The sequence below is a fragment of the Schistocerca nitens genome, chromosome 7 (assembly GCF_023898315.1).
Source record: "Schistocerca nitens isolate TAMUIC-IGC-003100 chromosome 7, iqSchNite1.1, whole genome shotgun sequence".
Lineage (NCBI taxonomy): Eukaryota > Metazoa > Arthropoda > Insecta > Orthoptera > Acrididae > Schistocerca > Schistocerca nitens.
Window position 1 is genome coordinate 634,090,733 of NC_064620.1, and position 12,014 is coordinate 634,102,746.

The 12,014-nt window shown below is 47.2% G+C and overlaps 1 non-coding gene across 1 annotated transcript; it reads left to right on the top strand.

Moving 5' to 3' along the window:
- The first annotated feature begins 11,702 nt into the window (after nt 1-11,702).
- Nucleotides 11,703-11,811, top strand: LOC126196842 (U6 spliceosomal RNA). Its single transcript, XR_007539274.1, has one exon. It is a non-coding gene; the product is annotated as a U6 spliceosomal RNA (small nuclear RNA).
- The last annotated feature ends 203 nt before the right edge of the window (nt 11,812-12,014 follow it).

The window sequence follows — 12,014 nt, forward strand, 5'->3', positions numbered from 1 at the left end:
GGATGTTTATATTTAAGTAGAATGGAGATCCGCTATAACCATAAAGATGTGAGAAGTTTCATTTGAATAACTATAAAACTATAGCGATAGCGTACTTCCAAAGGGCAAGTTCAGAGCTCGTCTACTGCGTGCAGTGTAATTAAATTAATTCTCTCGCCCAAAATATTTAACTTAGCCACGTCAAACTATTATTATGATTACTTACCTGTGTGCTGATTGCACATTTAAAATGAGAGCTTCATCGGCCATCAGTAAAAGAAGCTATGATTTATTCGGTAACTTAAAGTGGTGCATTACTAGCCCAGCGGCTAGTCGGGAGAGCCGATTTGATCAGGCGTTCCCTTAGCCGTCCGCACCGCGGCTTTATATATAAGAACGCTGCGAGAGGAAGAAAGGCCCCAGTTCTCTCCAGACGCTGAATAGCACACCATCTGTGTCGGGAGTCGCGTCGCGTCGGTATCATTGCTATAAACAGCCTCGGATGCCGTATTAAGTTACTCGGGGTACGCGTAACCATGATATCGTTATCGAGTGAAGTGTTAATTCTGGGATGACTTTAATTATCTATCTTCAGTTTGCGTAAGTCGTATTTTCACGGGCCGCCGCGGGACAGACATTCTACCATTATTTAGCGTGGCGTTTGATGAACATTATCATCAAATTATGGCGAGCATTCACTTAAACATTTAATTTGGACAGTTATAGTTGCATCAGCGCATTAGACTCTGAACTGCTCTGTTAGTCAGATTGTGTGGATTCTTTTTTTTTTTTTTCATCTGTGACTTTCATAATACAGAAAACGTTTTTACATGATCGTTTGTTGATTATGAATGCCAGACAATCTCCTAATTCCTCACAGCTATAAGCTGTAGCTATAAGTGTATTTCTCAGATGAAGTGGGCACTAGGAATTCTAATTACAGGCTTCACGTTTTGCTAATCACTTTCTGGTTGCCAAAATTGTAGTTAGAGAGCCAGTGTTGAGAACGGCAAAACAACAGCATAAATAATAGGAACACTTATATAACAATTAATTCCACCCGCCGCCCCACATATGGTTAAACGGCAGGGAATTGCATAATTTCCACATTACATTCAACTATATTAAATAACATTTTATTCCACCCGCCGCCCCACAGTAGGTCCCTTTTATTATTTGCTGCAACACCCTTTTTCATTACAATATTACTTGGTTGATCTGTTGCTTCCCAAGATTGTTTACAGTGAGTAGCATCGAGAGCGGGAGAGCAGGGCAGTCTTTGAGAGCCAAACATCTTCGAGAAATATGAGGGTCGTGGTCTGTGGTACTTACGACACGTAACAAACGTTATGTGGCCGTTAGCCCGCTGCTCGCCCTATTTAATACAATGTACGTGGTACCAAGGCTCCAAATGACTAACCACTGGCACCGATACATTAATAATAGTATGCAACTCATGTTATGTAGCAGTCCAGCAATCGGTTTGGTCATAATAGTAGTCAGGTCGAACAAATCGTAGAGTAATAAACTGCTCCACCGACCCTGCTAACTTTCAAGTTGTAAGGTTCTTTTGTTTAGAACACGACCGGTTTCGGGCTCTTATACACCCATCTTCAGGTAGCGTACTGAAAATAGCAAGAGACGGGAGATAATAAATCCATAAAAGAACTAAAAAACCACCGGCCGGTCTACGTGCTGTAAAGCCCAAGACAGTGCCAAAGTGACACCACACAGTACTGCAGACGACTGCCTGGGTAAAGAAATATGCAATGAATACCAGGACACACACACTTGGTGCTGTGAACCCGAGCGCCGCGGTGGACGAGTACAAGATGCGGTGTGCTACCAGTGAGCGCAGAGCACAGATTAGAGTAAGCGAAGGAGGAAGCAAACTGGTGCACCAGTGAGGCAAAAGTACTGAAATCTGTTGACGGAAAGAAGAATGCTGGGCCATTAGCCGGCCGTTCACAATCTGAATTAGAGATTTACATATGAAATGAAAAATTTAAAAAAAAAGAGACATTATGTAGGGAGTTACACGAAAAACGTTAAAAGTGCATTATGCGTGATAAAGGAACATGTTGAACTCGACGGTACAGAACTGTAGTAAAACTGAGTGAAAGCTGGCGACATAAAATTTATGTATAAATCGTAAAACACAATGAAACTTTTCCCTTTACACGAGTGGCACGCAAGTTTTAATTTAGTGAGGATATATACACGGTGGGGAAAAATTATGTCACGAAATTTTAACCTTGGATAGCTGATGCCAGTAGGAACCAAGTTACGAATGTTGTGTAGGTCGACAACGCACAGTTTTTAAACTAAAGAAACTTGGCGCCACGCGCTCCGATTGGCCACACAACTGCCCTGCTGCCGGATGCTCTGCCGACCGCGTGCGCTTTGCCTGGCAGAGGTCGCGATGTATCCGAGGCGGGCCGCATGCTAGGTGCGCCAGCCTTCGAGAGTGGGGGCGAATCTGCCGGGCTCCATCCGTTGTAGTTCCATGATAAGACGTACCGGGAACAAACCCGTCAATAGCTGTTAGGTCGCGTACAGAAAGTCTTTTAAAAATTGTGTCAGCCCTGAAAATTGCCTTTTTTGCAACTAGGACATTGTTTACTGAAAGCAGGTGCTCGAACTGGCGACCCTCTGACGCGACACAAGCTCGGTAGCGTCGAATGGTGTTTTGCCGAACTCTTTCAAAGATACGTGGCGTTGCCCTGATGTGACTGGCGGCATGTTGAATGCGATCCATTAATTTATCTTTGCTTCTAGGTGGTTTGCGTCCGGGTGGGTGAACTGGAACCTTAAAGAATCCCCACAGGAAAAAGTCTGGTGGTGTGAGGTCTAGTGATCGCGGAGGCCATGTCCTACGAGCACCTATGCCAGTTACTCGCCCGTCGAAGAGTTCATTTAGATATGTGCGCAAAGTACGACTGTTACGCGCTGGCGCCCCGTCGTACTGCAACCCCACGCGTAGTCGTATGTCGAAGAGACCACCTTCTAGAAGGTCCGGTACAGTTTCTTGCAAAAAAAAGTGAGGGTACTTTGCCCCGGTAAGTTGAGGAGGTAGATGGACCGACGGACGTTTGTATGTACGAACCGACAACCATAACGGTGCTCGCCGATCGACGAACGGGTACAGAGCAACTCGACGGCCAGTCGGAGCGCGTGGCGCCAAGTTTCCCTAGTTTAAAAATGTTGCGTTGCCGACCTACACAACAGTAGTAATTTTGGTTCCTACTGGCTTCAGCTATCCAAGGTTAAAATTTAGTGACAGTTTTTCTCCGCCCTGCATGTGGCGATGTGTAACAACACGCCACAGTCATCAGTTACAAGAACATACACTCCTGCCCCTCCTACTTACAAGCATCTCAGAACTGACCGAAAGGGAAAGTAGCGGAACCTTACTGTCCACACTGTCAGAAACAATTATGCCAATTAAGATCTAGCAGCCACGGTGAGCGCAGAACGTTGCAAGGTGCACCACTTTAAGGAGGGCGTAGTCAACGTCCGCTGCAAACAACATTTCACGGAGTAACGCCACTTTGTGATGTGTGCGAATGGCATTGACCGTGTGGCTATGCTATTTGAAAAGCTGCCGAGAGGACGGGGAGGAACCGGTCCCCGCCAACTGGGGTTCCGCCCAGGAGACTGACGTTCAGTGGAACTATATCAGAGGTGCGGCCACAGGTAGCGTCAGATAGAAATAGGGGGGCAACCGCATCAGACGCAGGCGGGGGCAAAGGTCGGCGTCCGTAGGTGGTCGCTAACTGGAGATGGAAGTGGGGGGAGACGTCGCGTCGCCCGGTGGCAGGGCGTCACAGGACAGCGGGTCGTCAGTGAGATGGAGGCAGTCATCAGAAGGGGTACGGCTTCCTCCAGCGACCGTTGCTTCCCAACATGCTGCTCCGTGTGAGGTGGGCGGGCGGCTGCCTTCCGACATGCGGTCAGGCGGCAGAAAGGCGGAAGTCGGTACAGCTCCACCACCGACAACCGCGGGGGCCGGCCAGAGGACTCGCGTCTGCCGACGGGCATCGTCGGCTGGTACTGCGGCGGTGTAGCAGAGACAGGCACATCGTGCGTCGCGTCGTCGAGAGGAGACGACGCCGGTGCCGACTGGTTCAGAGTGGGCGCAGCAGGCAGGGGAAACACGGTGGGCGCCGTAGGGAGAGCGGGATCTCCGATCGGCGTCTCAACTAGTCTACGTCGGTGATATTCAGAACGGACGTGGCCTTCCTGGCCACAACCAAAACAGGTGCGCGGCTGGCCCTGCAGCCGACACTAACCGAGTAGGAAGGCACGTGTTTCCCGACTTGAGTTTTTACGTTAGGGGCAACATTGAGGGCGCGGTAGGTTTGGAACGTCTTCGACGTATCGTCCACGTGACTGACGACGTTGCCGCAAGACGTAAAGGCGACCACCACAACGTCCGACGCTACCTCAGACGGGATTTCGAAACCTTTCAACGTTCGGAGGCCGAGTCTAGCGTGATCGAACACGACAGTCCATATATGTCCGCCAGGGTATGGAAAGTCGAGACGGTTAGCGTGGCGCCGCACAACGGCGGCTCGGCGCACAGCTCGCCATTCGCCAGCTTCGTGTACACACGAGTAGTGAGGATCGAAACACGAATTCGGAGAATATCTTGTGGCGGGAGACGCATTTCACTCCGTTTAAAACGTTCTACTTCGTACACCTTTGGTCGTTCGTGATGTGATGCAAAGGAACAGATAATTTGATCGTCGTTCGGTGGTGGGAAAACGCGACTCGTAAGACGAGCCGCTATGCGGAAGTAAACAAACGGCCGCTCGCCAGCAGGCAGCACAACAGGCGCGCGCGCCTCACCACTGCCGAAGGCAGGATCGACGCTTCGGTGGTTTTCTTTTTCTTTTTTGCCATTTCAATTACTCAGAACGGGGACTGGCTGGCAGTGAACAAAAATTGTTCTTCAGGCAAAGCTTACGAAAACTGTATTTAAAAATGGTTAAAACATATAAAAGGTGACAATAACAGGTGATTTCGTAGAAGAATACATAGGTGAACGACAGTGAAGATATTTACATACAAACAAGTGACAATAAACGAGGATTTGTAAAATACACATACATGGAAAACCCTGGTGGGTTTTAAAACTTGTTTGACGATTTTATATTACAGTTAAAATAAAGTCACTCTCGAACGTGGATGATGCCATGGTGGAATGTTCACACGAAAAAATTGTCGCGATGAAGGTGTGATCGTCAGTATGAGCATGGGGGCCCTGTAGAACTGCAGGTAGCAACTAGAACTCAGCAAGATGGATGAAGGATTAAAGAGAAAATAGGTTGGTGTGAGGCGGAGCGTTGTGACTAGGGTTAAAAAGAGTGGTATACCTCGGGACAGATTTCATCGTTGGGGAGTGGGAGTCGGTTAAAATTCCGGCGGGAGAGGATGGATAATGTTACAGCGCAAAGTTAGCGCCGGCACGCCAGTCTGGAACGACAGAGAAGAGACGGCTGTGAGAAGACGTCAGACAATCGCAAACAGGCCGACCCCTTCCAGGAGGACAACGCGACAGCAGCGGCCCTTAGGTGAAGACGACATTAGCGTAGCGCCCGACTGGTGGCGCCCCACTTCGACAGCAGCTCGAACGCTAGCCACTTCGTTAGACTACGTAACTCAGTTAGAGATCAGCAGTCACTGCAGTTCAGTTGGCAGACTTTTGTTAGAAGCGGTCGCTAGGATCAGAAGTGTTACTTACGTTTGTCTACTCTGAAGAAGACTGATTCAGAGTTAAGTATTTTTGCTTGTCTTGTTATAATAAAACTCATTACTCCGAGTTGTTTGTCTGTTTGTCTAGCGACACAAGGCACGGAGGTGGCCGCCATGTGGATCGTGGACGTAGTGGCGGAGCAGGGTACGTCCACTGGAAACTGGCTGCTGGCTGCTGGCACTGGATTCTGCGATTAATGTACGAGTCCGATGGTGCTCTAGGACCGGAAGAAGGCGCGGGAATTGCACGAGTTGCTACAGGATGCAAGGTGGTGAAGGTAGGCGGACAGGGGAGGCAAGGTCGGGTGCATGCCTCCACAGCAGGGCCGGCCAAACGCTGCACAGTGTGCAGACGTGCGGAAGTGCTGCACGTGTGCGACAGCGACATCTGCTATTAGACATGTGACCTAAATGAACGGCGGCGGCTCCTCTTCCCTGTTTATGTGGTACAAGCAAGAGCGCAACAGTCCCAGTCTCGTTTACCCCTGGTGACCGTAACCTTAACAGAGAAGAACTGAGAAATGGCAGGTACTGTGAAAAAGCAAAGGACGGCAGATCTATGCTCTCGGTCGTTTCAATCGAGCATCAGTGATGAAAATCTCCCGCAACTCCTTGCGTTTGTCAGTGGGCCGTGCTTTTGTGCCCGATATTAACTATATCATCTCTCATGACCAGTGGTAAAAGTGGTTGGATTTATTCCTTTCATAATTAAAAATTAGTGTTTACTAACTGTGCATTATTGCCTCATTCTGCTCCATGTTACATTATTATCAGGAAAATTGGTCATTAAACCGATTGTTGTATACATACATTTAGGTTTTTTTTTTAATGTGTGAAGGGCTACGCTCAGTTGAAGTCGATAAAACATAACATTCATCTAATTGTCGGTTATTACGCAGATTTCAGACGGAGCTGATGAAAGATGTAGCAATAATGGTGCAGGTGATCATCGAGAGGTCTGCGGTTGTCATTCTGTTCAGAGGTCAGCGAGACAGAAATTATGTGGATGTAATTGCATTGGTTTAATGTTATTTGAAATCATGACTAAGGTTCGTTGGAAGTCGCTAAGTGCGCTCCTTCTTAAATAATAGATCAAAAACATTACGCGTATGTACGTGCCGTCAGTCAAGCTGCCTTAATAAAAACCGACGGTTGTTAACTGTATTACTTGTCTTACTGGGTTAAACTGTTAATATAAAAGTAGACGCCTCAAGGACTAGACTGTGACAGTATTTTAAATGTTTAATAGGTGAAATACCTTCCCACGGTTGGCTCGCAAGCTGTGGAAAGAGCACTAGAATGCGCCGGTCCAGAGTATCCCAGCAAGTGGATAAAGCGACATCTGTGCGTAGAAACATGCACTACATGAACGCTGACGGCTGCGGCGTGCACGATGTGACCCGGAAGTTGCACATCTGCAGGAGCACCGCACGCACGCGTGCAGAATTTCTGGCCGGCCCTGCTCCACAGGATGCGAGGCGAGGCAGAAGTCCAGGCGAATGAGGGACTCAGAGGTGAGGATAATAGTAGAAGGGTGTAGCCGCTAGTGCGGGCTGTTAACAGTTTCAGTCGGTTTCGGGTTTTGTATTGGATGATAAGGAGACATGCGTTCTATGTAAGTTTTCTGTCGGCAATTAGTCCTAAATACTTTGCTAGTCAGACGGATGGGTTAGTTGTAGTGTAGGTGGAGAGATGGGAGTCTGGACGACGCAAACGCCGAGTGATGCAGCGGATTTACTTGAAGTTTCCACATATTACACGACTCGATTAGGTGATTCAGGTGGCGTTGGAGAGGGGCGCGGAAGAGTTGAAGGATATGATGGGTGGCCAGGAAGGAGGTATTGTCAGCATATTGCAGGAGGTATGTTAAGGGTGGCTGTTAAATCGCTAAAAGACACATAAATTACCTCGAAAACATTGAGCGTCGTTTTTCTGAAACGGTAGGTTATATATGGATAATCCGGGAAACGTGGTGGCTTATTTTGACACCTATTTCACTGAGTGAAGTTCTGGGAAATCGTTTCATGACCTGCTCGTCTGTCGGAGCGACGCTGCGCGCTCTCGCCCTGTGTCGACAGTCCAGTGTCGCACACATGGCGCGCCTCCGCTCCCCCCCCCCCCCCCACCCAGCACTTCACTGTCCACCCCTCCTTCCCTCACCGCTCCAGACCGGTGAGCAGGGCCGAGCAGCGCACCGCATTATGATAATGGCGCGGCCGGCTCGCTCGCTAACAATGTAATTTCGGTGGGCCGGGATTTATTCCGGCGGGAGAGCACGGTCCGGGCAGCGCAGTGCTGGGCTGCTGCCCCCTCTCCCCCCCCCCCCCCCCCGCGCCGACAACTGCGACACGGTGGCCCTGTACAGCCGCAGGCTTCCGGCAACCGCGTCCTAATGCCCTCGCATCCCTCTAACAGGCCAGCGCCGGCCGCGGTGGTCTCGCGGTTCTAGGCGCTCAGTCCGGAACCGCGCGACTGCTACGGTCGCAAGTTCGAATCCTGCCTCGGGCACGGATGTGTGTGATGTCGTTAGGTTAGTTAGGTTTAAGTAGTTCTAAGTTCTAGGGGACTGATGACCTAAGATGTTAAGTCCCATAGTGCTCAGAGCCATTTGAACCATTTGAACAGGCCAGCGGCAGTAAGTACGAGCTGAGTGTGTATGCGGTCCCAATCCCCCACGAAAGATTTTTTTATTCCGTTTCTTTAATTTGTTGCATCTCTAGAGAACACTGACAGAAGGAGTATATAAATACACCAACTGTGCCTGAGTTGCACACTTGTTTAAGTCTGGTACAGCAGGACAGGCCGCACGTTTGTGGCACGTCTTCTGCTCGCGGCGTGCCACTCGTTCACAAGGCTAATACCTTTTTACAATATCATCAGGTACCACGCGTTCAAGTCCGCTCCGTACGCAATTTCTTATGCCACAGAAACAAATATTTCAGCTTCATTCAGTTTCATTAGAGAAAGGACCCATCGCAGGTCTTTGGCTACAAAAATCAAAAATTTCTTGGGTATGTAAAAGATTTTGCGACGTTGTCCACTACTGTCTAGCGAGATCCGCAGCTGGGCGCAAGCGTTCGCTCTGGACGCACGGCGGCCTGTCTTAGCTGGCTCACCTGTTTCAGGCGCAAGACAATGTGCACTCGCTATATTGTGTCTTCAACTCACTTTGTACGTCTCAAGTTAGCTAAATAAATATACAAGAGTCACAAAATGTAAAGGATGAGACCCGTACCTTCTCACTTCAGCCACACAGGGTAAGTAAACGAAATGTTTAATTTATTATTATTTGTTCAGCATGAGTTCCGTTGTTTTAGGTCAGAGCAGTCGAAACACGCGAGCGGCGTTCAGAAGATGGCAGTCGGCAGCGAAATATTCGGAAACCCATCGTAACTGAAACACAATACGTCTGCTTGTCTAAGTCCGTCTTGAGCTCTAATCAAGAAAATTTCACTGCTCGAATTTGTTCGATATTATGTAAACTATATTTATGAAATTAGAGTTATTGTACGAACAGTGTATTACTGATTTACTCAAAAATAACCTTTTCAGAGTCCTCACCTCGATCACTAAAAACAAAGCCACCATAGGATCACTTCATTGCCTGCCTGTCCGCCACGGCCCCGTTTTCTCACGAACGGGTTGAAGTATGGAGTTGAAGTGTATGTGAAATGCTAAGGTTCACGGTCTCCTAGCGGCGTTGCAAGTTCAAGCTTGTAAGTCAACGCAGTCCAAAGATACTACCATTTATATCACACGTCTTCTGGTCCAGTCTATACCAATTAGTTTCCTTTCAGAGTATGCTGATTCATTAGCTCCATACTTAACAATTGTATACAACCGTTCGCTCGACGAAAGATCCGTACCCAAAGACTGGAAAGTTGCACAGGACACACCAATATTCAAGAAAGGTAGTAGGAGTGATCCATTAAATTACAGGCCCATGTCATTACCGTCTGTATGCAGCAGGATTTTTGTACGTATATTGTGTTCGAACAATATGAATTACTTCGAAGAAAACGGTCTATTGACACACAGTCAACATGGCTTTAGAAAACATCGTTCTTGTGAAACACAACTAGCTCTTTATTCGCATAAAGTGTTGAGTGCTATTGACAAGGAATTTCAGATAGATTCCGTATTTCTGGATTTCCGGAATTCTTTTGACACTGTACAACACAAGCGGCTTGTAGTGAAATTGCATGCTTATGAAATATCGTCTCAGCTATCAGACTGGATTCGTGATTTCCCTTCAGAGGTCACAGTTCGTACAAATTTCAAAACGATTTAGAAAAGATATCTGAATGGTGCGAAAATAGGCAGTTGACGCTAAATAACGAAAAGTGTGATCCGTTAAACTTCGGTTGCATGATAAATCAGTCAAATCTAAGGGCCGTAAATTCAACTAAATACCTAGGAATTACAATTATGAATAAGTTAAATTGGAAGGAACACACAGAAAATGTTGTGGGGAAGGTTAACCGATGACTGCGTTTCATTGGCAGGACACTTAGAAAATGTAACAGATCTACTAATGAGACTGCCTACACTACGCTTGTCCGTCCTCTTTTAGAATACTGCTGCGCGGTGTGGGATCCTTACCAGGTAGGACTGACGGAGTACATCGAAAAAGCTCAAAGAAGGGCAGCACGTTTTGTATTATCGCGAAATATGGAAGAGAGTGTCACAGAAAGAGGATCTAAGCTGGACATCATTAAAAGAAAGAGGTTTTTCTTTGCGACGGAATCTTCTCACGAAATTCCAATCACCAACTTTCTTCTCCGAATGCGATAGTATTTTGTTGACACCGACCTACATTGGGAGAATCGATCACCACCATAAAATAAGGAAATCAGAACGCTTACGGAAAGATATAGGTGTTCGTTCTTTCCGCGCTCTATACGAGATTGGAATAATAGAGAATTGTGAAGGTGGTTCGATAAACCCTCTGTCAGCCACTTAAATGTGATTTGCAGAGAATCCATGTAGATGCAGATTTTTTGATACCAGCAAGCTGATTCATTAAAATCATTAGATGACTTGCCTATACAGGGTGTTACAAAAAGGTACGGCAAAACTTTCAGGAAACATTCCTCACACACAAAGAAAGAAAATATGTTATGTGGACATGTGTCCGGAAACGCTTGCTTTCCACGTTAGAGCTCATTTTATTACTTCTCTTCAAATCACATTAATCATGGAATGGAAACACACAGTAACAGAACGTACCAGCGTGACTTCAAACACTTTGTTACAGGAAATGTTCAAAATGTCCTCCGTTAGGGAGGATACATGCATCCACCCTCCGTCGCATGGAATACCTGATGCGCTGATGCAGCCCTGGAGAATGGCGTATTGTATCACAGCTGTCCACAATACGAGCACGAAGAGTCTCTTCATTTGGTACCGGGGTTGCGTAGACAAGAGCTTTCAAATGCCCCCATAAATGAAAGTCAAGAGCGTTGAGGTCAGGAGAGCGTGGATGCCATGGAATTGGTCCGCCTCTACCAATCCATCGGTCACCGAATCTGTTGTTGAGAAGCGTACGAACACTTCGACTGAAATGTGCAGGAGCTCCGTCGTGCATGAACCAAATGTTGTACTTGTAAAGGCACATGTTCTAGCAGCACAGGTAGAGTATCCCGTATGAAATCATGATAACGTGCTCCATTGAGCGTAGGTGGAAGAACATGGGGCCCAATCAAGACATCACCAACAATGCCTGCCCAAACAATGAGTCGCACGTCAACACAACCACTGAAGTCAACATTACCTTCCTTCAATTGGGCCAACTGGCGGTGAGTCGAGGAAGTACAGTACATACTGACGACAATAAAATGAGCTCTAACATGGAAATTAAGCGTTTTCGGACACATGTCCACATAACAACTTTTCTTTATTTGTGTGTGAGGAATGTTTCCTGAAAGTTTGGCCGTACCTTTTTGTATAAATGTAGCGCCCGAAGAACTCGCTTCGGCGGAACATATACCAAAATTGTGACAGACAATACAGAGAAGATCAGCATGGCCCCTGCGCAAGGATGACATGCAAAATCGTGCAGAGTTAAAAAAAAAGGGTTCTTGCGTAACACGCCTGCATGGAAACCGAGAGGTCATGGGACAGAATCTCCGGCGGATGATGGATGTTTGAGTCTTAGTTTAAATTTAGTCTACACTTCTCAACGATTCGACAAGTCGTGAGGAACAACACATGATTCGGGTTTCAAATTAAACTGTAGGCGCCCTTTCGCAGGTCTGATAAACGGGGTAGGGTTGGGA